Source organism: Ceratotherium simum, chromosome 29, assembly GCF_057802395.1.
Source record: "Ceratotherium simum simum isolate JZ-2026a chromosome 29, ASM5780239v1, whole genome shotgun sequence".
NCBI classification, from domain to species: domain Eukaryota; kingdom Metazoa; phylum Chordata; class Mammalia; order Perissodactyla; family Rhinocerotidae; genus Ceratotherium; species Ceratotherium simum.
In genome coordinates, this window is record NC_141928.1 from 25,167,406 (window position 1) to 25,173,302 (window position 5,897).

Sequence of the window (5,897 nt, forward strand, 5' to 3'; positions counted from 1 at the left end):
AAACGTGATTCAGAGAATCCCAAGGCAGAGATAGAACCAGCCTTCACACGAGATTAGAAACAAGGAGAGAAGGGGTATGGGGAACCCAGGATATTTCTGAATATTTCTGTCCTCTGCTTTTCTCTTTTCATCTGAATCATCTGAATCATCTCTTTCATCTGTTGCTATAGAGAGGTGTTCTTTACTTCCCAGTCCTTGTACTGGAAAGTAGCCCCTGCCAATAACTCCCAAGCATCTATTATCTCCTGCATTAAAGAGACCAGCTGGACTATTCCTTCAGGAAAGACTTAGCCAGAGTGCAGGATCACAGCGTAAAAACAGTGTTGCTCCTACTGTAAGGGTAGGGGTGATGGAATCCCAGAAAAGCAAAAGGCTGGAAAGACTTGTAATATTTTGTCCCCTACAAAAGTAAAATTTTAAAGTAACAATTTAAATCAAAAATTGATGGATGAAAGTATATATATACAGCTATGCTTACATATATAATACTTATTATGTGCTAGGCAATATGCTAAGCCCTTGGCATTCATCACCTCCTTTAACCTTTGCAACAATCTTGTAAGTAGCTGTGTGCTGGTAGATGTTTAACAACTGGCTCTCTGGCAGGAGAAAAGTCCTGGTTTGTAGTGACTGCCAATTTCTGTGGTGTAAATACTTGGTAGATTTCAAGCTACCAATATGACATCATGGAAGATGGAGCTGGAAAAAGATGTGCATAGTAGGCTCTTGGGAGCTGGTTAAAATCTAGCTCCAGCACACCACTACCTTCCAGAGGAGAAAACAGACACAATGTAGTTAAATGACTTGCCCAGGTTTGCCCAGAAGAATCCATATTAGACCACAGGCTGTCTGATGCCAAAGCTGAGACCAAGGATTAAAGAAAAATAGTATAGTTGGGCATATAATAGTGCCATGCACTCTCATTGCTTAACAAAATATAGTGTCAAAAAATTTCAGATCATCTTGTCTGGTGGTCTCACTTTACACGAGCCATTTACAGAGGTTTAGAGTAACATATCTCAACTTCCAGGACTCTAAACCATAACTACAGTTTACTCAGTTCTTTGCATCATACCCTCTCTGCATCATCTCATACACTCACAACATCCCTAAAAGGTTCCTAGCATTGCCAATTTACAGACAAGGAAATAGACTCTGAGGTTGACTTGTCCAAGACCACAAAGGTGGTGGGGGAGCCAGGGTTCACCCCCAGGTCAATCCATCTCCAAGATCCACAATGAAATGCTGGTTAAAGTTTTTTGGAGCCTTTTTTCTACCTCCACATGGACTTTTGAAGTTCTGCAGTCAAAGTTCCTTGGCCCTTTAAGCCAGCAGTCTGCTCTACAGCCCCATGTTCACTGAAGCAGGCCCGCGGTCCTTCCTGAGTTTCTCCCACGTGCTCCGGTCCAACTTAGCTTGTCTGTTCCCAGCCTCCTGGTTCCCAAGCACAATTCTCTCATCTCTCAAAGTCTGCATTAAAGAGAAAGTACAAAAAAAAAAAAAAAAAAGCATCCAGATTCACCGCACTGTTTCCTTCCAGAGAAGATAATAATGTTATTTAACCGGAGCAAAATCTTTTACCTAGCTCTTTCATCTGCAGTGAACACACCTTTAACATTGGAAGAAAGTTCTGGCTTATTGTCCACATTCACGCACCTAGAACCACAAATTTCAGTCTATATTTAAAATCCTCCCTCCCCCTCATTTTCTATGAGGCACACTCAAAGCTATTCTTGGCAAAATTATGAGGTAGGTCAAGACCAAGGTGAGACCTTCCCCACTTTCAGTTCCTCCTCATCCATCTTTTCTTCCTCCTCTTGCCCCCTCCCAACTATCACCACCCGACACACATTTTACGTCTTATTTCCCCACAGCATTTCTTGCTCTCAACTGATTCTGCAATCATTCATCCAACAGTCATTAATTGAGGAGTGGTTTTATGCTAGCATTAGACCCACCCTAGGGAGGCATAGAGTATGAATACCACTTCAGCTGGGAACACAGTCATGTACAAACAAAGCTAAAGGAATTACAGTGAGAGATGCTCTAATCAACATTTATTCAAAGGCAAAGCGATGTAGGTGAGAAAGTGGTGGATTCTCCTGGAGATTGGGCAGGGGATGGGGTTGAATTTCAGTGGCTTCTGGGAAGAGATGAGAGTTGGGCTGGGCTTAAAGGATAAGGAGGAGTCTGTTAGGTACACAAGGGAAGGCAAGGCTGACAAACAACACAGGCAAAAGTACAGTGCCGTGAAAATGGGTGGCATAATAGCAGAGTCTGCAGTGGCTAAAATTTAGGGAAAATGGAAAGAAGCAACTCATTAAGCCCCCCCAAAAGGCTTAAAGTGTTTCCCTTTCAGAGCTATTTGTTTTCACAGGAGCAGAGGTAGCACTGTGTTAAAAAAGGATGCTCGATTGGGGGTCTGGAGGTCTGAGTTCTCGTTCAAAGTCTGTCAGCAGCTATGTTTGAGGCAGGACAATCTCCCCGATTCTTCAACTCTTAGGTGAAGAGGCTGGAGTAAGTGCTCTAAGAAGCCCACTCATGAATATGTCTCCAGTGTGGACTAACGCACGTGCTCTTTCAGAGGAGTGATGTTGAGTTCAGAGAGAAGGCTCTCTGTGCTGCTTTCCACAGCTTGGAGTGGTCCCTGTTAGGCCGCACACTTTAAAGGAACACAGCACCCACCAGGTCTGTGGTGAGACCCCAGCACGTGGATTGTGAGAAAGCTCTGCTGGGCATTCAGACCCCGCTCCTAAGTGAGACGCACTCTTGTGTGGACTAGCTACCTAGCTGCTGTCCTAGGACCATAGTCAGCCCGCCTAACCTGAAGGAGGCCATGCCTGACACTCTCAAGGGAAAAAATGTTTTGCCTAGGGCACATGCAGTGGTAGGCTACGCTCATTTACGTATAATTAATGATATAATTAAGAACTGTTTAATCCCACAGAGATAATATCATGTCTAATGCACATAAACTAAAAATGTCACTACTTTGTCAATAATAGGATGCATACAGCCCACCCAACTGATCCTAAAGCCCACTATTGAAAAAATCTCACAAGCTTCCCCTCAATCATCACTGAGGGGCTAAACCCTTCCCTCCCTGTTGCCCCCACCCCTCCCACCCCAATTCATGTCTATTTAGAGCAGGCACTGAGCTCCGCACAGCCTATGGCACAGCAAGGTTCATCAGGTTTGTATTTAATAAGGCATCAAATCTAGTCAAAATGTTGCCTACCCACATCTATTAAGCCAATCAGGTACAGTATTTCGTTGAATCTGAGACATCATCTATTTTAAGATGCACCATCATTTTATACACTTTTAGGGAAGGGAAAAATTCTCAGTCACTTAAGCTATGATAACACGCGTTAACAATAGAACTCGATGATGCACAAGTCAACCACATCAAAGTCCCAATGTGTCAAAATTTCCTTCATCTCTTCTAGGAGATTTATAGGAATTTTTTCTACCTTCAGGCACACTGCCCTGGCAGGTGATAAAATGTATCATTTTCATGTATCTTGGTAACAAAATGTAATACAACTTCATTTGCCTGTAGGTGTCTTCCTTTCTTAGGTCCTGTAATGCCTAAGACTTGCTTGGTTGAGTTCCAAGAAAATATTTGCAGTCTTTCCTCCAACGATGACTAATTCACTAGTATCAAATGTATATCCTCCTGCTACTGACCAGAGGAGACCAAGGAGACATGACAACTAAAGGTAGTGTGGTTCCCTGAATTGGAGCCCGGAGAAGAAAAAGGATATAAGTGGAAAAACTGGTGAAATGCAAATAAAATCTGAAGTTGAGTCCACAGTAACGTGCCAATGTTGGTTTTTAGTTTTGACAAATATACCAAAGTAATTTAAGATGTTAACATTAGGAGACTGGGTGAGATGTATATGGGAACTCTTTTACTATCTCTGCAATTTTCTGTAAATCCAAAATTATTCCAAAATAAAAAGTTTATTTTTAAAAAATGCATCTGTAACAAGGCTACAAAGGAGAAGCACTAGTGCTTTGTGAGCATGTAATAGGGAGCTCTGACCTAGGCCAGGAGTCAGGGAGTGTTTCTGGACGAAATGACTGTTGACCTGAGGTCTTAAGAATGAGGAAGAGTTTTATGAAAATTACAGGTCTCGAAGTCAAACAGACTCAGACTTGGAGATCACAAGAGCATTTTGGTTCCAAGAAAGTTTTTTTCCTCTTTTAATAAAAATCTTAAGTATTGTTAACAATGCTTTGCCTCTTTCCAGCCCAGACCACCAACCCGTGGGGCAGATGGAAACCTTCATGGGGTGAGGAGTCTGCACACTGTGTTCAAGGGGCCTGACTGCTTGTCTGCCTGGAGACAAAATCAAGCCTGACCTCACCATAGGGACAAGAATGGAAGGTTCTATGGCCCCTAATCTTTAAATTTTGGGGCCCAGAGGTAGTAGGACAGAGGAAGAGGTGTTCCTTTTGCCACCAAAGCAAGAGCCCAGTGGGGCCTGAACGTGTCACGCCTCCCCCATTCCTGAGACATGCCCAGTGATAGCGGAGTGAGGCTCAGACAGAGGCTGGCCAGACAAGGTATCTACGCCAGGGATCAAAGCCTGCCTGGTGCTAGCCCACTCTAGAGGTCCAGGCTGCTGGAAATACAAAGAATGTGACCAGGGAGCTATGGGCCAGACTGAGGCCCCTAGGCCTAGACCGGCACTGGCACTAGTATTGGTGAGTGAATATTCCTATCACCTTGGCTAAGGTCCCCACCCATCCCCAGAGCAGAGGCCAGGTAGGGAGGATGGCTGGGAAATCATTATATAGCTGGCGACAACGGAAAGGTGGAGTTCTGTGCGTGACTGTGTAATATGTGCAGGTTAGACCAGTGAAAGTCAAGGACCACCTGTATACCAAAGTCAGCCCGCACAAGTCACTGGCTCTGGAAAGAGCAGCCTGGAAAATGTCTTTAGAGAGAAGGAGCAGAGTGGACAATGAATTCCATGCCCAGACGTGGCAGCCTCAGGTGTTTACATTCTGTAGCGTTTCTCGACGTGTTGGAGCAGGCTGGTGTTTAGTTTTCTGCATTGTTATTGCAGTCCTGCCTTCCATTGCAACAATAAAACAGGACTCATGTCAGAGTCCAAGAGAAGTCCCTGGAAACCAAAGCCTTCTCCATCTCACTTTCAGCAGCCAAGGTCTCAACGTGATTTCTCTTGCCTAAGAGTAGGGGTATCCACACTTTTATAATGGCTTCTCTATTGCGATAGGAGAAGGGAACTAGATGCCACTTAATTTTTGCTTTGTTGTGCATTTTTTTGTTGTTAGTGCCGTGGAGTCGATTCTGACTCCTAGCGACCCTGGGTACAGCAGAGCAGAACCCTGCCTGGTCTTTTTGCACATCTTCTCCCCTTCCGGTGCTCTATCAGACAATGTTCTGCTGCTATTCGCAGGGTTTTCATGGCCAATATTTTCATATGTGGGTGGCCAGGTCCTTCTTCCTAGTCTGTCTTAGTCTGGAAGCTCCGCTGAAACCTGCCCACCAAAGATGACCCTGCTGGTATTTGAAATACCGGTGGCATAGCTTTCAGCATCACAGCAGCACACAGCCACTGCCACAGTATCACAACCAACAGATGGACGGCGTGGTTCCCTGACCCAAAATGAACCCCAGGGCTGCGGCGGTGAGAGCACTGAATCTTAACCACTAGACCACCAGGGCTGGCGTGTGCATTTTTATCAAAGCAATATTTATTGATCAAGCAGTAACAGTATTTTCTCACTGAGACATGACCCAATAATGGTTCATAAAAGGCTATTCAGTGGGTCAGCATTTTCTTAAAATAAAAAATATCAGAGTGCGTTTACTGTGGTAATGGTAAGTATTATTTCATGAAACTCATTTCTTTATGTGTATG